General features: G+C 39.5%; 1 protein-coding gene across 2 annotated transcripts in view; it reads left to right on the top strand.

Moving 5' to 3' along the window:
- The window catches only part of SLC35F3 (solute carrier family 35 member F3), a 166,345-nt gene that overhangs the window by 78,733 nt on the left and 62,150 nt on the right, over positions 1-25,462 (top strand). The gene's annotated exons all lie outside the window — the stretch shown is intronic.

Consider the following 25,462-nt stretch of genomic DNA (forward strand, 5'->3'; position numbering starts at 1 on the left):
GGGCTTTTGCATTCTACACAGAACACGTGTAGGCATGCCTCAGCCCAGTGCCTACCAAGCAGAGGCAATTTCAATAGCCTTCCAGCTCTTCACTGCTTATACTGTGGCACACTCACATGCTGAGAAGTAAAATGTATTTTTTATGTTTTCTACTGTAAAACAGAATGTCATTCAGTGACTCATTTCTGTTGAATTACCCCCTAAACTGTCTCTGCTATCTCTTTGGAAGCCAAATCTAGTGATGGCTTGGTTAGACCTTCCATCTGCAGGCTGGGGATTTGGTCATTTCCTATGGCTAACTAAACTGCAAGCCCCTTTCAGCAGTTCATAGAGCAGAACCTCAGTCATATGTAGTCTGCCCCAGCTCCAGAAAAAAAGAGAAGAGAAGAGAAGAGAAGAGAAAGAGAAGAGAAAGAAGAGAAGAGAGAAGAGAAGAGAAAAGGAATTTGGTTTATTCCTTTCACACAAGTATGTGAAATAAGAAAAAGTAACTTGGCGCAAGAGACAATTTTAAATAATAGATTTCAAGGCTCAAAATAGTCTTCTCATAACACCTAGGAAGCACTGCTGCAGTGTAGTTCTTGAGTGTCTGTAAAATTCCAGTGAATTTAAAATTTGTAACGGGAGGGAGAATCATTCCTTCAGCAAACTGGGTTAAAGGGAGGACCCATAAAAAAATCAGAATACTTTGGTAGTTGCCTTTGAAGATTAAAAGCAAAATTAGTTAAGTGAATAGGATTCTGTCAACTCAGAAGTTACAATAACAATAGCAGTAGCTAAACTATTTGTGGCACTAAAATGATCCTAAACCAACATATTTAAAGTCTCATGGAGAGCACTGAAATTCACTGTATACACTTTAAGATCTCTGCAGATACATTGCACTGGAGCTGTTAATCATGGATCAGACTTTTGTCTAAAAGTGACCTGGTATGACATCAGACACAAAGAGTTCATGTGTCACCACCAGTAGATCTCAATCGTAATGCTGAGTTTGAAGTATCTGGTTATGGATTGCTGTCAGGAACTTCAGAAAGAAATGTAACCAGTAGGTTCAGGTTGTGCAACTTCTCAGCACATTTGCTGAGAGGAAGGAGCACATTGTTGTGGTTTAAGCACAGGTCTGGGAGCCAGGAGGTCTGGATCTGTTCTATTCTGGATCTGTGTGCTGTGACCTTGGATAAGTCAGGTTATCCTTTCTGGGCTCCTGCACATCCGGTAGTATATCTGTGCTTAGATAAATGCATTGCAAACAGTTTCTATTGTGGTCACTACATCTCTCTTCAGAGGGCAACTTTGCCTTCAAGGCTATGGGAATAGTCGGAGGAGGAGCAGGAGAAAGTTTGGGGTTCTTCCCAGATGGAGTCAGCAACTTCTCCAAGTTCATATGTGCTTAACTTCAGTGTTACATGTCTCTCCTCCAAAAACTGTCACCCTTCATGCCCCAGTCAGCTTTGATGGGACTTGGCTGTTCCCCCCATGCGGTGAAACAGATGGGAATAAGTAGTGCATGCCTAATATTTAATAATCTGAACTCCTTGCATGCTCTTCAGCAGCATGTAAGGCTGTAAACTTCCCTGCCGAAAGGAATGACGAGATGAAGCAGTAGCAAGACTCTCTTGTTTGTGGACACTAGAGGGCATTATAGGAATATTTTACTAATACATATATGTAAAATAAAAATAGAGGAAAAAATAGTCCCCTAAATCTCAATAATTACGGTTGCAACTGGAGGGTTGTACTAGGGATTGACATTTTTGGTTGCTTACCTGAATTGTTAGCAATGCATCCATTAGTATTCATGCAACATTGCTAATCATACATAACACATCTCAGTTGTTAACTGCAAAGGACGCTCTAGGCTCTAAGATATGTGACTAAGTAATATTATTGTGGCTGAACAAGGCAAAAAAAAAAGGCATTACAGATTTGGTTGTTCATGTTGTGGCCAATTCTAGCCCCAGGCACTTCTGCACTGTGCTTCCAGATCAGGTGGTGGAGGAGAATTTGCACAGAGGTGATTGCACCTTTCACTTCTGGACACAGAGCAGGTAGAAGTTGATGTTTTGCTTTGTCTCTAGCTATGCACTGGATACTAATAGTGATGTAGAAAACAAGGAAAAAACCAAATAACCAAAAACCCAAAACAAGCAAAAAAGAATCAAACAAAAAAAGAAGTCAGGAAAACTGGATCACTGAAGCCACTGGAAGATGACAGTGTTCTGTATGCAGCTCCGGGGGGTGGCTTTTGTGGCAGAAAGTGGTGGGTGGTTCTGATTTTCTGCTACCCAGTGACAGTGGGAAAATAATAGTTGGAATATGAAAAATAAGAGCTGTTTTCTTTACTGTCTGAGACAGAGAGCTATGAAATTCTGCCAGTATTAATATCACAAAAGGTAGAGCAATGTTTTCATTAGTCTGCTCTGCTACAGTTTTTCTTTCCTGCAGCAGCTCTGACAGATAGAACAGCAACAGGAGAGAGTAAAATAAAAGGAATTAGTCTGAATTTTTACTGCAGGCTTTTTATCACAGAACATGAGTGGGAGGCAAAAATAATAGGAGCATGCTGCCATCAGGTAGAAAATTAATAATGTAGAAAACTGCGTAAGGACTCACACATTTGATGTCAAATGCTGTGTAATGGGGTTTGGCTCTCACTGGCACTCATGATTTTCAAAGAGCAGCTGAGAAGAGGCCCTAATACCTGAGATCATTGCAAATGCTGATTATTGAACCTGAAGCAAGTTCTGCAATTGCAATATGAGTTGCAAATTTTGAAAACATTTAGTTTGTGGTTGCATGGAACACTTGTACTGAGATAGAGAAAACATTTCACCTCAGAAAGCTTTTGTCTGATTGTCTTGACATCACCCTTGATATATTTGCCCCCACCTCACTGTCATGACAGACTGATCTTAGCTGGAGTTCTCTGCTGTTGCTATAATCCAAACACTAAATCCTGCCTCCCGGCAACCATGCCTGCTACTGTCTCTGCTTTAGGAGATTTTCAACTTCATCAGTTCACAATTCTGCGACCAGTGGGCCGAATGGGCTTATTTTACTTGGAATTTAAAAGCAGGTCTCAATCACTCTTTGTTCTGCAAATGTTGACAAACCCATCCTTTGCCTCTACTAAAGAAGGTTTCACAGATGTGGCTGCACTAGCAGAGTACAACCCTTCTAAATTTACTTACCAGGAGTGATTTTTTGCTTGTACAGCTTAATCCAGAAATGAAATCAGATAGGTCAGCAAAACATTTTCCTGTCAGTATGACAGCTATACTGGGCCATTTTCTGGGAAAGTTGCATACTTTATGGACTAAATATTGCTTCACAGTCCAGACTGATGCAATCACTCTGGTGAAGCCTCTGGTGTGTAGGTGAGGTCTCATTGATGCCAGAGGCTGTTCTGAGTAGTAGCAAATTTCCTCACTTGACTGGGGCATGAAAAAGAGAGGCAGGTGGTTCCTGTGGTTCCTTTTGGAAGTCAGGGAAGAGAACAAGCTCCAAATTTTTCTGACACTATGCTGAATAAATGCTGAATAAACAGGGGGTATGTCCATGCATAAAATAAAGATGTGATACTAACTCCTTTTTTCCAGCTTGCTCCACTTAGCTCTGAGGACATAGATTAGCTCTGAGGACACAGAAACCTGCCTGTCCACCAGGATTCCCAGAGGCTGCTGCTCCCATCTCTAGCTCGTGCAGAAGCGCTCACTGCTGCCATCCCTTCCTTGCCATGGTTCCCCCAGTTAGCATGGCTGACCTGGCCTTGGCACTGACCAAGCCTGGCCTTGCTCTGAGGTGCCAGCAAGCCCTCAGTACCCTGCACAGAGAGAAAACAGCTGTCTGCTCTACCCGTGCAGTGCTGTGATTTGTAACTTCTGTGTCTGTGCGTTTTAAAGGTTTGAGAAGTCACACTGTGCCCCTGGATAGCTAATTTTTTCCTTACTTTACCTTGCATTTCATTGTAGCCAGGCAGTGTTGTTCTAGTTCACTTTTTCTTTCTCACACAGAAAGCCAAATGGTGATAAGCTCCTTCTCCCCTGCCTTGCCATCAAAGTCTGCTAGATATTTACCTACCCCTCAAATTTTAGTTTAAGTGTTTTGTTTCATCTTTAGGTTGTTAATAAGTTTCAAGCTGAAGCCTTTTCTCAAATGGCATTGCAAGTGTTATTTCAATTGCACTCTGTTGCGTTCATGGCACTTCCAGAGGGGCAAGATTGCCTGCCACAGAGAAGAGGTGTTATTTACAGTAAAGACACTTAATGGATGCTGGCATATGTGGCTTTGTAATGTCATTATCTGCAAGACTGACAGTGAATGCCAAAGAGAGCAGCAAAGGTTTCTTTCCCACCTTGGACTCTCCCACTGTTTGGCAGAGGAGATCAGACAGCCTAGCTCTCAGAAATACTATTTTTGTATTGCACAGAAGCAAGGGAATGAGACTTTCAGCTGGCATGTGCACTTGATGCCCATTTTTTATCTGCTTGAACATGTGCAGGCAGAAAAACCATGGTAACAGAAACTAGTTATGGATGAAACATCCTGGTGAGTATTTTCTGAAAACAGTATTCTGAACTGTCTGAATAATTTCAATTCCTCCTCTCTGTGGTGCTTTCATCAGATCATGTTCTGCCGTGTGGTTTTGCTACTGTGCATTATGCATTACTGATTTAATTCCTACCACAAAAGAGGTGCCAAGTAATTTCCAAAGATGCACAGATACTGGCATGAATTTAGACAGGAAAACTGAGGTAACAAACCCAACCTAAGCAATACAATCACCAATAGATTTAAAAATCAACTGTGATATGGCAAATCTTCTCCAGGCATGAATGATATTTTGAGAGCTTCAATTGCCTGAAGTTTATTCTGGTCACTATCTCAAATTAATTTTTCTCTAAACAAATAGACTGGGAATAGGATGTACCTACAGTAATACTGAGAGAGTGTTTCACTCAATGGATCGTTGTTAAAGACCAAAAGTTGGAATTTGTACTGAAAGCAATTGGAATTGAAATTAATTGGAAGTAAAACAGTAGAGTAGTGGGCCATATGGAAGCAGTTGCGAGTGTTATGAACAACTGATAGGATACAAATGTCTATTTTTGTCTCTTCCTCCAGTAAACACTTACAGAAGGAATCCAGCTTCAAATCATACACTTGCTTTGTGTTAGCAATAAACAGCCATTTGTTAACAATGATCTGTTTTGATAACTCTGTTCTTTGACATTTCAGGGTTTCTATCTTTGAAAATGTTCCTCTGTGCAAACCAAACTGCAGTTAACTCTTCTCAAGTCACAGAAGAGCTAGAAGCTCATCTCTTCAAATTCACTCATATTGCTTCATAACCAGAATATTTTATAATCTCAGTTTTAACATCTGCCACCCCAAGCACTCTGTTTTCACACTGAAGGTTACACCAGTGTTGTAACTTTTGACAATGCTTTGCATTTTCATGAACACTCACCTGATTTAAAGTTTCATGAAATAGTTAAAGAATAAGAGATTTATATTTATTTCTGGTTGAAGGGTGAAATCATGAACAGAACAACAGTTACTTCCTCTGTTTAAATTTCAGTTGCTTTGTTTGAAACTGAAGCTCAAGGCAGAAGGCTTTGAAGCTTACCTTTGGTTAGTTATTTTAGGCATCTTGTGGGCTGCAGCAGAGTAGGAGGGTATCACTGGCAAATAAGCTTTGTATTTTTGACAGGGAGACTTGTGGCATTTCAGTAAGTTGGATCCTTTTGCAGCAGAAAGACTGATATGTGTGGCAGCATTTCTGATGTGTGAGCTTTTTCATCTGGAAAAGAACCCCCTTCCTTTTGTAGTAAGGCATCTTTTGCATCATCCTTGTGGGATGAGAGAGGGAGGCTTAACTGGTTCCTCTCCTATGCAGGCTAACATCATATAGCATGCCCAAGAGACTTATCATTGATTCAGCCTGGTGGTTTGTTGACAATGTTTAAAAATCTAGGTTGGTAGAAGTTAATTGTTCAGGAGACTTAAAAATAAAAGCAGGCTTGACATTGCTGGGCAAAGCTTTAATGTATGACAACTGGGGTTTAGGGTTTCCATGGACTTTAACATGTCAGGAAAAATTATTCACTTTCACAATAAAAATTTCCTCTTCTCCCTCCTCTCCATAATACAGAAAGCCTAAAAGGGAGCCAGCTTCTGTTAGTCTGTCTATGTGTCTTCTCCACAAGGTCTGCAAAGTTTTCAGCTCAAAACACATATAGAGAGTGTATGGATACTCAGTATGTTTACAAGAAAAACATGTTGTTTTCTTCCTGAACTATAGAGTCACTGGGGATCTCAGACAGGAAGGATTTTAACACAATTATGTGTAATACAATTACTCATACTAAAGATTTTTAAGTGGAAATTACCTGGAAAGGATTGTTGATGATGTGCAAGGCAGAAGACAATCTCAAATGTCTGCCTTTAAAACTGTCCTAGCTCTGTACAGCTAAGGCAAATGAAAGTTTAGATTGTGGTTTTCATCTGAAATGGTTGAATAATAGGGTACAAATACATATTTTAATAATCACTTTGCTATGACTCAGTAGCACAGGATAAGGAAAGTTAGAGATGCACTTGAATTCTGGACTTGGCAGTGTACCATGGCCTGGAGATGTGGAACAAGATGAAGGACACTTATTAAACGTTGAGGGTTTGACATAGTTGCACTCAAGTGCCACAGAAATTAAAAGTCAAGTGCAGTCATTCCTAAAAGCAGAACTTGGTTTATGAACACGTGCATTTTGGGGGCTGTAGAATTAGAAAAATGATGACAGAAAAGGATACCATACTGTATTTAAAATATCACAAATGTAACCCACAGCACTATTTTATAGCTTTTATCCTACAGACTTCATAGTCCAGTTTCTTCTTGAGATCTTTCTCATTTGCTTAGGCATTGAATAGTATGAAGCAAAATATATTATTATCTGGTCATTAGGCAGCTGGGGAGGGTTTGCTCCTATCCCACTTACTTTTTCATGTTACATATTCTTCCTACCTAATCAAAGCTTATGAATGGTGCTGCTAAAATCACTTTTACATCATACTGCTTCTAAAAATGCCTTATTTTTAAATATACAAAGATGGATGTGTAGTCCTAATTTTAAGGAGTGAAAGGAGGGGCTGCATATTTCAGACTGTTTTCTTAGACTGTTGTATTCTTATACTTTTCTTAGTGTAACCACACTGCAGGTGTGCATGTCCTGTTGTTCCTAAGAAAACTCCTTATTTGCAAGATGTTCAGGGGAAGCTCCTGATGATGTCTGAGAAAAACAAAGAGGAATGCATGGGGAAGAGAAGGGAGATGTGTTATTCTTGTCTGAAGTGCTCACTGGGTGTAACCCTTTCACAGGATGTGCATTGGATGAAATCTTTTCCCCCACAACTGAAGCATTTCATCTTCACTTCAGTGCAGACACAAATTTTACCCAGAAGCTTTTTCCAGTGATGCTAATTACCTTTGGATCATTCTCTCTGCATGAAAAGATTGTCTGGGGAGTCAGCAGCGAGGTAATTTCCACTGCTAACAGCTCTTCAGAACAACTAAAACTCAAATCCCAATTTACAGTGTTTGTCTTTTGATCTGTTTTTAATACTGTCAGCAATGGAAGTGCTTCTACCCTTTGCTGCCACGTAGCCTACTTTCTATCTAATTGATGTACCCTGTACAGCTTGGAATAACTAAACTCTGCTTCTGTCTACTCTTGTAAGGAGAGATCACTCATTTATCTTCCAGCCTTACAAGTTTATCCCTCTTCTAGGTTTCTGGACTACACCTATCTTTCCATGCAAAGATATTTTTCTTAAACTGAGAGTCATCCAAGGTAGTAAATGAACATTTCCTTGAATACCTTTGCCTGTGACGCAGGGCTGTTTTATCCCTAACACTTGCCCATAAGCACCTCTGGGGCTTGTGGGTTCCTTCTCAGATAGTAGGCTGCAACATGGTGGGTTTGTGCACACCCCTTTTGGTCTGGATTCTTGACTACCCAGGAAGGGAGAAAACTCAGCGGCGTTCGGTTGTCTCAAACCTGTTTAAAATATTAACCTAAAGTACAAAATCCCCAAGTTTATTCTAGTGAAGGGCAATGCTCCAATAATGTAAAACAAAACCAAAATGAGCAGTGGAAAACAGCAGCCTGCAGTGCTGAATGGATGCACATCTGCATGGCAGCCAGGGCTCAGAGTGTGGATTTGGCAGTGGTATCCAATTGTAGGTAACTACATTTCCAGGACTGTATCATATCTCTGAAATATTCAGTATGCATGTACTAACAGAGTCACAGCTTTCTGTTTGCTTTGAGTTCTTCAAAGACAGCACACACAATGTTCAGCAATGCAGACAGTGCCCTTAGCAGTGCTCTCTCCATGCACCATCCTCCCCCCACTTTCCATGGGGGGGGTTGTTCCCATCACAGCGCTGTGGCTGCTCATGTGGCTCCACACTAACAACAGCCACGCATGACTGCAGCAAATGCCAAATACACCTGGTAATAGTGCAAGCAGAATGTCTTGTCTCAGCTCTAAAGGCATAACAGAGCCAAATCAGAGCAATCTCAACGTGATTGTAACAACCAGCCAAAATGGCTGAGGAGCAAAAGTCCTATCATGCTTTGTGGGAAAGTCTAATGGATTTTAGTGGCTTAGAGTTCAATTGTAGGGTTTTGACAAAGAAGTTTTAAGAAAAGCAGAGCAGCAGTTTCTGCTGCCTTTATAGTGAGGCTCAAACTGAAGTGTTTAAAATAGGCCATATCTTAATTGCAAAATAAGTTACTATACAGTGTATCATTGATTATAATAATAATATTCTCTTATTTGTTTATTATCATGCATCAGTTATGTATGAATGTGAGGACATTATGAAGAAGCAAATAAAATTAGATTTTATATCACTAGAATTACTTAAATTTTTCAGGATTTTTTTCTCTTTTGCCTTCTAGTTCAAAATGAGTGTGAGTTTTCTGTAAATAGCGTGTCTGTGTGAAGATTATTTTGCGATACATTTTTAGATGTCGTATGTACAGGTTATAAATATGATGTTCTGAATACCTACACAATTTTTCTATACTTCCCATAATGTTATTTTATCTGGAGACCAGATGTCTGGTAGCTGTTCACAAATGAGGCACAGGCTAAATCCTTTGCCATGTTTTTTTCAATCTCCACTGGAAACCTTCTACACTTTCCAGCTCTCCCTATGGTCCAGTTCACTGCTGAAAAAGTAGTAATTCATTGAATGCTTTCTTCTCAGTGTCTTCTTTTATTCTACAATTCATGGACTTGAACAGAATAGACCAACTGTACACTTGGTGAGCTACCCAAAGTCTCCTAAGCCAGAAGTAATTTTTCCAGATATCAGCAGTAGCCTTTCTGTGGAATTTGGATCTGATCTTCTAGACCAGGCTGCAGATACCTTTCTCCTGCAGGGTCAACAGACATAGCTCACACAGTCAGCTTGTACAGATATGCTCAGGAAAGTCAGAACATCTCATTCAAGTAGTAAGCTGAGCTTCCAAAGGGGAGAAAAGAGCCTTTCTGCTTCACTGAAATTCTTTGAATGCATCTTTATACGATCTGAAGAGAAACCAGAGTATACATGCACAGAAGTAACAGAGAGGGAAGTACTCACTCCCAAATTCTGCCTACAAGCACTGTCAAATGCTGCAGGAGTCTTGAGGTCTTCACCCAGGATGGCTGAGCAAGACCTGGTGCTTGCTGAGCTCACGGGTGTCTGAGGCACACATGCCTCTCCCCAAATGCCTGCAAGAGACTTGTGCCTATGCAGAACACTTGTGCTTGGCCTGGGGGCACCTGTGCTCTGTCATAATTATGTTTTCTAAATTCAGTGTAAGGTGTTCACGCACACTTTTTGTAATTGATTTCCACATATAGCAGTTCACCCACAGCAGTGCACACTTTCCTCAGCTGCTGTTGTTTGGAAGTCCAGGCTGTGGCTTAGTGTGCAGGCATCCAGAGCCTGACTGTAGAACTGCTTTATTTCATACTTTTGCTTCTGAGGAAGTAATTTATCTGTCTCAGGAGATCTAAATGATAGGCAGCATAAAGTGAATGAAAACAAGTGTTGTCTAGCAAAGCAATAGGCTACATTCTTGATCATAAATATGAAAACATAGTTATAAATAAGAATGTTAAAACAGGAAGACAAGATAAAATCATATATATATCTGAAATATTCTAGCTGTCTTCTAAACTTTCTCTGAGACATCTCTTAACTGTTATAGCTGAGTGCTAATCAACAGAGCAGCATGCTGCATTGTGGAGTGTAATAAATTGAGGGCTCTCCTTGCTCAGCCTCCGTCTTGGATTTTCTCTAATACTTAAGAGTTGTCAGGATTACAATATGTATAAATGATATGTCAGAGAAATTCTAGGACCTCTGCTTTCCTATTAATCCATTTAGGGAAATGTATTGTATTTGCAGCCTGGGTTGGCTGCAAATGTGCTTGAGACATTATAATGGATATAATGAATGTTCTTGTAATATTGTTCAAGCCTGTCTAGGTTGGACTGTGCAAAGCCTCTCTTCATAGGAGAGGTGACCTTTTACAACAGCCATATCCTCCTGCTAATTACATTGCAGTCTCTTTCTGTCCCAGACAGAATGACTGTAATGTGAACATTCCTCCTTTCTGTAGGTAAATGTGATTTAAGTTTTATGAAGTCAGTACCTGTACAGAATTTTGGTCTCACGAATTTGCTTACAAGAAAGACAGACACGTAGCCAGTTCTCTGTCTTCCTTAACATTCAAAACGTTAAAATGTGACTTTGTACTTTCAGTTCTTTCTTTTCTTCCTCTGACTTCTATCAGAGTTGTTGGCAGGATTAATCCCATTAAATCAGACCACTAAATTTAAAGTAACACTATCCTCCGTCTTTCTGGATTCCACACTGAAGTAGCTTAAGTCCCCATAAGTATAAATCCCTAATTTATTTCATAAAATTTGTCTGCTGTCCTTTTGACCAACTGTTCACAGACCAACTTCAGCAGGAATAGGAGAAAACACGAGGAGGGGAAAAGACCACAGTCACAGAGAAGGTCCAAAATGAAGAGAGGATGGAAAGATGGAGTTATTTCATTTAGAGAAGGGTTAAATAGGAGAGAGCAAAGTGAGGGCAGGGAAAATAAAAAATGGTTGAGGGATCATGTTTCAGGCTTCTCCTGTCTGAATTTTCTCATAAAACAAGAAAAAAAGAGAAAATTGTTTTGGATTACTTAGCCAGTAAAACAGATAGGCAGCAGCTGTGAAACTGAGAGTAGTGTTTTTCACATGGGGCAAAACTAGCCTGTAGGGCTTCTGCAATGGAAAATGTACTGAGACTGTGAGTTCAGTAGGACTCAGGAGAGGATGGGACTTTTTGGGTGGAGTTATGTTGTATTGCCAGCAACAGCAGATGAGAGAATGGGAAATGTGTGTGTCAAGGGTTAAATATATGACATAGAGAAAAGGAGGTGAATCAGCATCAGTAAAGCACTGATTCACATTTTAGCTTCAAATATCTACTTAAAGCCACTCAGCAAATCACTTTGTAAGCAGCTACAGAGCTCTGAAGATGTGCTCAAGTTGGTAAAGTTGAAGCTTCATTATTCGGTGTTTTGATAATATGCCTGGGCACTTTTCCATAGTATGGAGCCTGAAATTGAAATATGCTGGGGGGTAATGTCAGCAGCAAGCATAATAAGCATGAAATTATGAACCATGCAATACAGCAGAAAAACCCAGAATGCATATATATCAAAAGGTCTGGTATTTAAAAGCAATCCTCCTCTTGCCATTGCTCTGGCTTCAGCTGATGAGACATGGAGCCTGATAATATACATGACTTTTGTCAGGAATCACGGCATGTTACTGACATGACAGATAAAAGGGTATGACTTACAATATGCTATTTTATATGATTATAGTAGAAATTATTTTGTGCTATGCTCACTTTCCTTTGTTCTTGTGAGTCTGAGACTCAGTTCAAGTCATTCTTGGGATCCATGGCAAATTCCTAAGGCTCCTTCACAATCAAATATGTACTGAGGAAGGAATATCTGAAAAGAAAAATGAGAACAAATTAAAATAGGCTTTTGGTTGAGATTTATATTAAACCATTCTGACACACTCTTGTCTCTTATGTATTATCCACAGTTACTTTGCCTTTCACATCCAGACATGTTTGACTCCTCCTTCTTGTTCAGATTCTCCCTTACTTAGGCTTTGGATTCTCATAATCTTCCTCAGTGTTGAACAGCAAAAAAATTTACTGCAGGCCTGGAGGACCTTCTCTGTTCCCTTTCATCCATCTGTATTATCTGCAACAGAAGTAGCAGTGATTCTAATTATGGAATTTCTGTAATCATTAACATTTTATAAATGATCTGTTTCTTCTTTGAGATGGTCCCGTTCCAGCAGCAGATATTCTGCTCATATTTTCCTCTGTTACTGGCAAGCTGTTCAGGATTTGGCATTCTTCAACCGGCAGAGAAGCTCCCTTCCCCCACTTGCTACATTCATGTGTACCACTTTTCTGTTAATCTCTTTTTAAAATGAGGTTTTTTAATGCTCATGTGCAGTATATAAACAGGCAGGAGAATATCAGAATGTTAGTATATAAGCGAAAAGAGAACCATAATGATTTCTGTTTGCTCTTCAGTACCATTCACCTAGAAGTTGTGCAACTATTAAGAAAAAAAAGCCAAACCAAACCAACAAAACACAAATACATCCCCCCCCAAAAAAAACCTACAACCCAACAAACAAACAAAAACCCACCAGAAACAATACCAGAAGCCCAAAAGTCTCAGCATTGATCAGGCAATCACTGGCAGTTCCTTTGGGTAGCAATTTCATCATACCACATGCATTGTACTTGTTTTGAGTTGGAAATAAAAAACAAAACATAATTTCTCCAGGTGAAACACAAAGAAAACCACAGCAGATTAAAGAACTTTCCCAAACTTCCTGCTGGTGGGGTAAAAGGAATGAAAGGTAGGTATGAAAGGCAGAATATAATGTCCCTGGTTGTTGCCAATATGTAGTGACATCACAGTACCATGTATAACAAGGTTTTCAGTGAGTTTGGGGGACTTCACTTGAAGCAGATAAAGCAATTTTGAAACTACAAACTATGTGGAAGTGAGAACAATCTACCTGAGCTTGTTATACAGCTCTGCACACTGAAATGTAGTCATTTTACTGGGAATGTAATAGGATGTGGTGTCTCTGCAGTTAAAGACTTTTTCTGTTAAAAAAAATAAAGTTAACATACCCCCAAAAAACCAATTAGTAGTAGGAGGAGTAAAAATCACTGTGAAATAAAATGTGCAAGGGTTGTTTTTGTTTTCCACTGCAGTGACATAGGAAGGGAATGATAGGAAAAAACAGGATATCCATACCAGAAATAAAGGCTTTTTCAATGAATGAAAGATGCTCACTAGTTCTGGTGACATTCAATGATTACAGCACTTGATAAACAGATGATGCTACTATTTAAGGGTGAATTGTTTAGGATTAGCAATGAAGTACAACAATGTTATGTTTGATAAGATAGAGGGCCGATAAGGATGTAGCAAGATAAAAACGAATAGCTTCACTCAATGCGAAAGTACTTAAAATTATCAGATACAGTGCCAATATCTAGGTGTTGGCTCAATTGAAAAATAACATCTGTTGGAGCAGCTGTATGGTCATATACAAGATAAAGAAGACTTCTTTTTAAGTAAAAGGACTTAAACCAGTCCTGCTCCTCAGGGATTTAGACAGTTTGCAGTCAGACATCAGCTGGCAGTTAAAGTGGGTGACGCTTGATGTGGGTGGTATAGATTGACTAAAATGTAAACAGCTTATTTTCTCATCTTTATGTGCATTATACACTGACAGAGCAGGAAGGGCAGGGTCAAAACTCTTTTAAATATATAGCATTAACTTGGATGAAGCACTATTATTACTATTGTTGTTATTATTACTATTTTTCTTACTATCTGAAGCATAGAAATTAAAGGCCAGTTTTCATCTAAATATATTCCCCTAAAAGCTAGAGTTGCAGTTAGGAGGATTCCTCTGTCGTGCCTCTGCAGTTAACGGAAGGAGATTGGCCTAAGGGATCTGCATCTGGATCCTGTCCAGATAACAAAAACATTCATATTTTTAAAGTAATTTTCAAGTAAATCTTTACACTCCTAAAATAATTAAATGGATGCAAGCTGTCTGTAAATATCTGTTTGGATGCCGTTTTGGACTAAGCTCTGTTGCTTTTTTCTCAGCAATGTGAACTTGCACTCCCAATATTTGCCTTATTAGTATTTCATGCCCTTCCTTGCTGTTGCCTTAATTGCCCTAATAAGTTTTGTATGCTTTTGCCTGTTTTCTGCCTTTGGATTGTTTTCTTCAGCTGGTGCTGTTTGCTTTGTCAGACACAAAAGTATCATTCAAAAAAATGTCTCCCACAAATAAGCCTTCTATTATCTTATTTTACACAGTGATTATAAGAGTAGCTCTTAAATATTAGGATGAAAAAACTATTCTGAGATCCTGGTTAACAAACCCAAGTGTCTTTTCTCCTGTTTGACTGGCAAGAACTTACCACAAGCTTAATCATCCAGTGGTCTTAACTCCTTGTAGATTTAAAGCTGTGTTTTGATTCTTTCATCTATATCACACAAGCCTTCCAGGCATAATCCTGCAATCTCCCTTGTTCAGCCAAACAACCAGGAAAAGAGCACAAGATAAGCTTTTCTGATGGGCGAAAAGATACCAAGAAAAAGCTTGTAGATTCCCCTATATAATCTTATGCCAAGGGAGTATATATGCTTTTCGGATTAGGGTTTCTGAAGTTCTTTAAATGCACTAGCTATGCCCTATACAGTGATTAAAGGATTCAGCAAATAGGGCCTGAGAGACCTTGTGACCTTCTAGTCTCCTATAAATGCATTTGCTTACTGATTTTCCTTTCTTTTCTCTATGTGTCTGTTGTTGCTATCATTTCAATCCTCTGTAGAAAGTCAGTCCTAGAGAAAGGTCATTAGTGGGGGGAACTGGGCAAACAGCAAGTCTTGTGCTTACTTCTGATGAAGTGCTGGCTTATTCCTAATGGTGTCTGAAAGAGCCTGGACTGAGTCTAAAGCTTTATTTTTTTAGATCTCGATGAGCATTACTCAATTTGTAATTACATTTTGCATTGGAAATGCCAATATCCAAGCCAGGTGTAAATTGACATTGCAGAATTATTTCTTTTCTGTGTGTTACTTCATGAAACAGCTATAAGTTATTTGCAAGGTGTTTTATACTTAGTTAATCACGAAAAGAATTGCTTGGCTTTTGTGCTACTTATTTCCGTCAGGTGCTATGGGACCTAGATTTATATTTTGAAGCATTGAGGAGCTGTGTATTGCATTGCTGAAGGCTTTAGACTGTTATGTGAAAGAAAAGCAGAAGAAATACTTGCTGCTGCCTGAATTATTACACATATCTAAATAATAAAGCCCCAGCGGTGTTCGCCTCCTGCCTGTAACTGCAACAAAAAGTACTTGTGATTTTAATTACGTAGAGTAGAGCAAAATTCAAGCGGTTTATTAATATCAACATAACCGTGGGACAGAATTATAGTAATGTTTTATATACACTTGGGGAGATGCTGGCGGAAATAACATGCAAGGTATAAATCTGCTTTCCTGCTGCTTCACAGCTCAGTGGAAATTTAACCTGAGATCCAGACCTTCATCTGCTGGGAGTGGGAGAGAGAAGAAGAGCACAAATGGTCAACTCAGGGGGAGTTTCCTTGTTCCAGATCTGAGGAGAAAGTTTCTGCCATGGTTGCAGAGGCTGGAACCTGTCTAATGGGGGTTCAGAGCAGCTGAGAGGGAGATGGATAGGCTGTCTCTTGCCCTCAGGTCCCTTATCCTACCATCCTCCAGGCACCTGTCCAGTTCCTAGCAAAGACCAGAGCATGTCTCATCCACTCTAAGTGACACCAGAAGCTGATGTTGCCCCAGGGTTATGCAAAGACCATTGGGTACCAACCAGCAGAACTTCTGATGGAGGGACAGTCATCTCCCCATTACTCCTACTTCATATCCATGTGCCATTCCATGAACACTCCTACGCCCATATCTAACAAATCTGTTTTGTGTGGAAGGAAGGATACAAATCAGCTGGATTCTCCAAAGGATTTGTCCTGGTGGCTGTAGTGAAAGGATCAAACTGCAGCTAAAGAACAAGTTGGAAGTCTCCTTGCGCAAGGACGTGTTAACCGCTAACAACACATTATAGGACAAGGAGCCTCCTTGTAATAGAAAACTCTGCTTTTAGTAGTTTATTTTTTACTCTACTTGAAAAGAATGGGATCTGATGAATTCCCCTGTACTATCCAAAGCACACATGGACTTTCCTCACAATAGGCAGTTGCTTCAGTTTTTCTGAATTAACCTAATACTCTTATTTTTTCTTAATCCAATTATATTTTGTATTTGTGTTCTGATGCTTGCTGGAACCATTGTCCACCTGTCTTTGGCTTATCCTACAAGTCGGTCCTCACTTTCCTTCTTTATCTTGGATATGTCTGCCTAATGCTTTGCCCTCTTTTAGTTTTCCTGTGGATTCCAAGCTTATCTTGACCCTCCCTCCTACTACTGTATAAGCTAATGTTTTTTGTTTGTCTACATTTTAAATTTAGTTTCCTTTTAGCTGTTTTATTATTGCTGTTTTACCAGCAATGACAGTTCCAACACTGAGTGCATGGAGTGCAATAACAAAGTGCCCATTAGTTCAAAAGAAAATCAACTGAGTCATGGGAATGTAAAGCCATGTGCATAATCTTATTACAGATATCCCTGGTACTGTTAATTAATCATCCAGATTTATTCCCAAAAAGCATTAACCAAATCCAGTCTAGAAATTGAGGGATTAATGATAAGCAGCAGGAAGGCTTTTTAAAGAGATGTCCTGTTATTGTGTGAAAGACAGAGCTTATAGCACAGAATGACACATCTTTGCTACTCACAGCCATTGTCACATAAGCACGGAACTTGGAGTGTCTACTCCAGCATTTTAAGAAATCATCAAGGCTACTTTAGCAAGAGACAGCATGAACCCACTCTAACATCTTTCTTCTTGTACTGTAAGAAAAAAAGGCAAGATCCACCAATGGATATTCACATCCCAAGGAAGGTTGTAGAAACTGCTGCTTTTCAAAACAATGTGTAAATTGCAAACTCCTAAACATTGGCAGGGGTCAAGCTGACAAAGGATAAAAGTTGTGTATCATTCAGAGCCTCCATAAACAGCACACATACCTTGTGCCCAGGTGGGTGGGGCAAAAATAAGGTAGGAAATATAGTAAATTACTGTAGCAAATTTATGTGCCATAGTACAGTACCAGCTGAAAACAGAGAGAAGCATAAGAGTGACTGAGAGAAACCATCCTTTTCTTCCTGTTTCTTGCCTGACCTCCTTCACAGATCCTAAGGCTGTGTTCCTCTATATCTGCTGAAATCTAAGGCAATGTGTTAAACCTTCTCACCAATATTTGGTCACTATGAAATATTTTAGAACTAAGCCGAATTTTCAATCTGAAGAACTAAAAAAAGCGCATAGTTTTTGCTCATTTTAAATTAAATAAATCAGTCAAATGGATAACATAATATTACAATCCTGCCTTGTTTATCCAAAGTATTTCTGTTGGAAAAAACTTCCCATTTTCTTTAGTCTCAGCTATCTCCTGAAGGCTACTACAAACATAATGTTACAGTCTAAGTAAAAGACTGAATTTAATGCAAGATATTTGGGGTAGATGATACTAGTTTCTGCCAAGCATTCGTCTGGTATAGCTGCACGTAAATCTGTGGAATAATTCTAGTTTTGCATTGTTATGAATCTCCTGACTATATCCATGGTCCTTCATATAAAGCACCTTCATTCTAAAGGGACAGAGCAGCTCTCCTAACTTTCCAGCCACAACCTCAAGCTAGTTTCCTGTCTTTAACCCTGTTCTTTTAATCAAAACTTCCATGGCTTTGAAGAAGCACAAAAAACATTCTTTCTCTGTGGTGTGGCCCATGAATAACAGTCACAATGCCTTTGTTGTAGGCATTCATTGCATTGTTCAGCAATGCACTTGTGAAGCTAAAATAATTCACTCTGTAAAGATATATAAAATTATGAATCATATTTATGAACATTTATGAACAGAGTATTAAGAGAGGTACTTCTTGGTCTACAAAACAGTTCCACTGCCATTTCAGAAACTCGTATTTAACATGTGACCCAAATATTTTAATTATTCTTGCACTAGTGATAGACAGCAGTTATTAATATATTCACCCTCTGCACTAATAATAAAAGGCATCTTCTTCATTAAGAAACGGTAATAGATTATAAATATTAAGCCTGTTAAATATATTCTGAGTGTTGAATAACAACAATGCTTGGATGTTCTCAGGGCTTTTCAGCATAGGATCTCAAAAGCACATTAAGGAAGTAGCTGAGCTTTGTCCCAGGGTACTTCTGAGTAGCAGCTTAACTCAGGCCCAGTGTCACGATGATGGCAGAGCCTGAAATGGAGTGGGAGGATTGCACTGCCACTGCTCATTGCACACACTAGTAGACACTTTCAGATTTTATAACAGGCATTTCCACCCCAGCATTCTCTCCCTCTTCCTTTTCCCAGTGTCAGAAGGCAGATAGATATTCTTCTAGGAAACAGGCTTATATTGCTGTCTCATAATAAAATAATTTAACTGGGGCCCAACTGTATTAATATATGCCTTAATGGCAGCTGAAAGAAGCAAGAGGAGAAGCTCCCCCTGCCCCCCCCCCAAAAAAAAAAAGAAGAGATAAATGGCCAGTGGGCTCAAGGAAAGCAATTAGCCTCTATGAGAGTGGGAGACTGGAGTGATTAGGATAGCAGTGTAGAGAGGATAAAATTACAAAACAAGTAGTGCTAAAAAGCTCATCCTATATAATTTCTTTTATATAAAATGTGTGGTTGAAGGGGGAACTCAGTGTACTGAACTGATTGGTCTCTCTGAGGGCAATCAGCACAGCTACTTGCTTTAAGCATTTCAATGAGAGTTCCCAGGAAAATTAACCTGTTTGCTTTCAGACATCTGACTTGCTGCTTCCCAGGAGTTAACCCAGAAGCCCACTCTGCTGAACCTCACTTGGAGCTCCACTGACAACGCAGGACAGACTTGGAAAATCTGGGGAGAGGCTGTGCCTAGGACATTGTTTTTAATCCTCATCTTGAATTCTTCTGGACATAGCACCGTTATTGTACACAGACAGAAAATTAAATCCCAGAGCAAAGTGTTGGAGAGCTTGAGAGGTGGTCAGCTTCTGGACAGCTACAGCAAATTTACTTTGAATCTGTAAATTGTGAGGTCTAAGACACTTCCAGAAATTCCTGTACTAACTATTAAGGGTTGTGATGGATATGAACAGTTAAAAAAGAAGGCACAGCTGAATGTTTTATTTCTGTTTGTCTGTGCAACTTTGTAAGTGGATGTGGCTTTCAGTTCATATTGCAAGCTTTTCAATATCGGCACTGGGAGGCATTGGACAAAGGAAAGGCATGAAAGAGAAAAGACAATGCAAAGGAAAAGAAAGAACCAAAGAAATACTGACAATAAAAACTAGGAAGAAAGACAAAGTGCAGAATATACACAGGTGAACAGGAAAGAATGTAAGTATTTAAAGTGTTTAAAATCAGTCTTCCTGGTAAAAGGACAACACAGGAATCGGTCTGGATCTGCTGGCTCTTACACGTCTTTGTTTTTTAGATAGGTAACAATTTTCTTCCTGGCAAATATCTGGCAAGTTATTTATGTAGGTTGAAACCCTCTCCATTTCACAGGCCTTTGGGAGTGCTTAAATCTTGCCTAATCTTTGGTTCAAGCAGCTGGCTGTAAAACATAAATTGGACAGATTTTGTGATTTCCATCCCAGAGCACTGTCTGTAAAAAGGGTGGTTTGAAAAATTGAATATATCTCCTCGAAAGTGTCTTTACTGTTATTTTCTGAAAGATCTTTTGATGCCCTTTTTTAATTTCATCTCTTGTTCCTCTCCTGCCTGATACAAACTGGGAGGGCAATGCAGAGTTCTGTAAATACTCAGATGAGAAGAAGAACAAAAATATGATTCTGTCTTCAGTTCTTATGGTCTCTTCTTGGATGTTTGAGGCCAGGAGTATTTGCTTATTTAGTCATACAAGTATGAAAGAACCTTTTCTTTGAGAACAAAAGGTCGCCTCATAGATTGAATTAATTTCTTTTCTTTCTGTGTCAGAGTCTGAACAATAGATTTTTTCAAATCCTGTTTTTAGGTTTTAGGTATTTTAATTCTGTTTTCATATGGTCCAACTTCAGATTTTTTCACCTACTTTTCTTACAGCGCTCAAAGTGTGAGCTACTGTCAAACATGGTCTGCTGGCCTTTGCATCTTTATTAGAAGAGTCAAGTCCTCCTAAGCTGGGGTTTTTCAGGAGTGGAGGTTTAATTCAATTTACACACTGTTTCTGATGGCAGAAAATGTGCACAACTACATTGAAATGTATTTCACATTCAGTGCTTTTCAAAGACAGCTGGCCAGGAGTGGACTGGTGGTGAAGTATGTAGAGGTGATGCCCAGTTATTTTTAATACTGTATGTATCTCAATAATTACAGGGTTAAGAAGTAATTTTTGCTGCATTGTTGATATGGATGGCATAACAATGTAATTTTTTTATGATTTGAGGTGATTTAGGTCTTGTAGTCAGATAGTGTCCCATCTACAAATATGCAAGGAAAAGTGATTGCCAGATAAACCCAGGAGGGCATTAAAACTCATATTAAATCTAGCTTTTTTCTTATATTTTGTGGAATTCACCAGTATTATTTGAAATGCAGCTGTACTTCATGCACAAAACCAGGAGAGCTTCTCATAAAATATTGGAAATAGTTAATATTTTATGAGATTTGGAAATAAAATCCATCAGTGCCGTCTCCTACAGTAATGCTTACAGCAGTTATAAACAGAAGGTTAAAAAAAATGCGAGGAAGATATTCTCACCAGGACTCTGCATCTGTGTCCAGGAACTGCTGGATATATGGTCACATAGACAATCTGCAGCCCTTATGGACACCTCACATTTCACTGTTATCTGTAGCACTCTATTCTGATCAGATTTGAAGAGAAGGCATTCAGGTACAGCAGTGACTCTACAGCAGTGTCTGTGCGGTGCAGTCTGGTGAACACCTTTGGCCAGAGAGGTTTGAATCCCTCCTCTTCCTTTCTCCTTCCCTTCACAGCCTTGTTCTGTGAATTCAAGATACGATACTACAAGTAACCAAACTATTTTGGAAGAGGGAAAATTGGAAAGATGCTGTCTTTAGAGTTAGGTTAATACTGCAGAAAAAGACTATAGGTAACTTTGACAAAAATGTGAATTTGTTCTGAGTGGAGACTGTGAATGTAGGAGGCTTCAAACAAAATGGTGGTGGACAGTCACCAGACAAAGCATCTCAGTGCAGATTTCAGAATGATTGCAGGACAGCAAACCATCACTTCCAAAATAGCTAATATTTGTGTTGGAAATGTGCTTTTGATATCTGTGGTTTTTGAGTTGGGAAATAGAAACAGATTAGAAAGTTATTAGCTATTGTAGCTAACCAAAGGTAACACAGCATTCAAGTAGAACAGGCTCCTCACAGAGAGACTAATAATTATTTGTGAAGAATATTCACCAAATTACTTCAAATACACTAGAGGAAAGGATGATCTGTCCTGGCAGGTTGTGGCCAGTGTTGGTTTCATGTATGTGTTTGACTCCCAGCAGATGAATTCATTCTGGTATGAGATGGACCGTATTAGGAAATTGGCTACATGAGTAAAAGTCCACACTCCATTTCCTTTAAGGTTGCTAAGCACAACAATTATTGCCCTCAGTGGTAAGGCAAGCACATAAATTAATAAATGTCCTATTAATGAGTACACTAAATATGAAAATGTCTGAACTGGGGAAATACCAACTGTGCCTGTTACCAACAGGGTGTGTTTCATGTCAGTTAAACAAGCTAACTAATAGGATAAAATCAAAGGTTGTAGCAGACATAACTATGAGAATTTAAATTTGTCTTGAATCTACCTTCCTGTGTGAATAAAGAATCTTTCAGGAAAGTGGTTATGATACATAGGTTTAAAAGCAATATGATGCTGAGTGTTAGCATACTTCTATATTGATTTATACATACAAAACCAACCCAATGACTATAATTTTTTAATCTACAATGAAGAAGGGTAAGAAACTGTAACAAAACCAGTTCCATCAAATTACAAATACTACAAATTCTTCAAACTGGGCAAACTCTGACTGCCTCATCCTAAATTTTTAATCTGACCTTTCCTTTTTCAAATGAATCATCCTTGTTCTTGACTGGAAATGAAAATCTGCCCTCTCCAGTTTCCAGGGTTTGAGAGTTTCTCTCCACATTTGTAAGCTGTCCACAGCTCAGCCATCCACCAGTTTCCCCTCCATTGCCTTTTGAGTACAGGAATGGTGTTGTAAAGGTAAAAAGGCATAAATTTGACTGGAAATTTTACCCTGTGTGAGTCAATTTTGCACTGCTTATACTGTAAGATGCTTACTGTAAATGAAATTAAATGTAATCCAGCACCAAATGTGTTAAAGGTTAGGGAGGTGGGGATGCTGCAGCAGAACACAACTTACAGAAAGTAACGAGCCTGCTGCCAAATGCAGCTTTCACAGAAGAGCCCCTGGAGCACAGTTCTCAGGCACCCTAGACTTCATTAAATAAACACAACTTGTTTGTTATTGTGATATGTGGCTTGTATTTTTACGCACAGTGTAAGACAGGGGCCTAGTGTGGACCTCTGGTGTAAGTGTGTGTGCCTGTAAGGGCAGCAAGAGAAATCAGAGACTGTTAAAATGCACTGGCATTGGAGTTGAGCAGAGCCATACCCAAGTCAGCTGTGCTTCACACACACACTGGCAAAAGGTTTCCAAGAGCCCACAAGTGGTTAGATGTCCTCTCCCCAATTTGAAACAACTCTTAGTTGGATTCTGAATGGCCTCAATAGCTTTGAAAGCTTCTCTGAGGTGACTAAACTGAACACTGAGGAGCAGAAGCTTGAGTGCTGTGGTTGTGCAAGGCATCATCAGAGGAGGAAGGAAGAAAAGATGCCTCTTATCTCTGCTGCAGCATCAGCTGCAGAAGGGGCCAGCCAGCCACAGGAGAGAGTTACTGCCCTACACATCTTTGATGTTTTGAGTTCTAGGCTTAATGAAACACTGAGAGCCTGAAACATGTTAACAACTCTATAAACCCTGCAATATTACACATATGCAGGGTTAAAGTAACGTTATCCAAAAACCCGTTTGTTTTCAATGTAATTTTCTTGGTGAGCAGCACCACCCTCCAAGAAAAATAATGTACTTACTGTATAAATCCTTTAAAAAGTAAGACAGCATAAGCCTTTTAGTAAGAAAGAATATAAGTGCTGAGCAACAATTGAAATACCCTTTTAATTCTTATGACCATGCCATTGATTACAAGTATAACCAGAAGAGAAGTCTGATTAACCTTGCACAGCCATTTACCTCTAGGAAAAATAGATTAAATTTGGATGTAAAATGCTGATTTAGTGTTTTCCTGCTTATACAGCAGAAGCTGAGATGATCCTGGAAGATCTGCTCAGAGCAGAAGCCAAAAAGAGTTCCCTGGGTTCTGGTGTTACAGGTCATCTGAATCTAAGGGAGTCTCTTTAATTCTGTGGCTGTATTTTAACTACCAGTGAGCCTGAAATTTCTTCCCAGAGGCAATGTAAAATGAGTTAATATTTTATAATGTGCTTTGAAATCCTCAGATAACAGGCACTGAAACATTGCAAAGTACTTCATGGACAGAACCATCTGAGGTGAAATCTGCCTCTCTTTATGTAATTTCTTTCAAAAACCCAAAACTAACTGGACTCTGAGACTAAATTCTGCAATGAGACAAGATGGACTCATGGTTCTCAGCATGTCTACAATCTGTAACATCCCAGGAAGCTGAACTGGTCAGACAATTCTACTAAGACTTAAAAATAATGAAAAGTAGGATTGTTTTTATTTCATTTGATCACGCTGATATTTTGTGATCTTACCACTGAGTACGTGAATATTCTTTCTAGACAAATCACTTTTAAAGTAGCCTAATGATTTTTTGTATAAAGCTCATCCCAAAGGCTGCACAGAAGAGGCATAGGAAGTGCAAAACATCCCTGGAGCTTCATCAGACTGCAAACTAATAGTCTGGATCTGACCCCTTGAGAAATCTCGCCTCTTAAACATAAAGAACTTTCTAGCCAGCAGAAGTAAGGTGTTATTTTCCCACAGTTTCCTGAAAAGTCTGTCAGGACTGCTTTTCAATAGCTACTATTTATATAATTAACAAATACTTTGGAATGTTTGTGGAGTACTGATGGCTGCCCAGTCTTGTTTGCAAAGTACACTCATTTTAATTTGACCAGATCTTAAGAAATGTTGAGTATTTACGTCTTTGTCTGCTGACGCATCTCGTTATGGAACCTGATAACCGTGCAGAGTATTTTCATATCTGCAGAAAAAATCACGAGGAGCAACAGGTGCTGAGGTGACTGTCCTCAGCATCTTGTGAATTCTGGTACTTTGCTTACAGTGATATAAATCATGTTTAAATGTTTCATATTCATTATGATGTGTTCTCTCCTGAATCCACTTGCATTAAGTCTTATTAATTAACACCAGCTAGATTTTTGTGCTCTGACAGAATGGCAGCTCTACCACGCATTGTTGGTATGTCATGACTGGGGATCTTAAAATTATTGCTGAAAAAACAAAAACACCATAGAAAGTTGCTACATACAAGCAGCATCCAGTTGTGACATGCCACATTTTATTTAACGTGTGTAAGTATGGACATACTTTGTTTCATGCCTCAAAAAGAAGATGTTAAACTGTGTTAAGAAGGCTGTAGAGTATGTGACTGCAGTTATTGGAGTGTTATTGGTAAATCCGTGGAGTATCCTCATCTTGGCTGCTGGGTCGAGTTTTGGTCTCCCTCCAAAAGGATACAGCAGGAGCAGGAAGGCTGTGCAGAGGATGGTAGAAATTACTAAAGGCATGGATGAATATCGACCCAGAATAGTGGCCGGACTTGAAGGAAAACAAAGGAGGGATAATACTGAGTAAATAATGAATCGGTTCGGAGAGTGTAAATTCTCCTTTCCCCTCCGACAGTGCGAAAGGCACTAAGCCGAGCGTGCCGAGCCAGGAGCCCTTTCCGTGCGGTGCAGCAGCCGGGCGGCAGCAGTCACGGCCGGGGCCGGGAGCCCGGCTGGCTCCGGGAGCGAGAGCGGTGTCCGCAGCCGCATTACGGTCCCGGCTCCCTGCGAGCTCCGCCGGAGCGGGACCGCGG

The sequence above is a fragment of the Lichenostomus cassidix genome, chromosome 3, assembly GCF_008360975.1.
Source record: "Lichenostomus cassidix isolate B80296 chromosome 3, HeHo_3.0, whole genome shotgun sequence".
NCBI classification, from domain to species: domain Eukaryota; kingdom Metazoa; phylum Chordata; class Aves; order Passeriformes; family Meliphagidae; genus Lichenostomus; species Lichenostomus cassidix.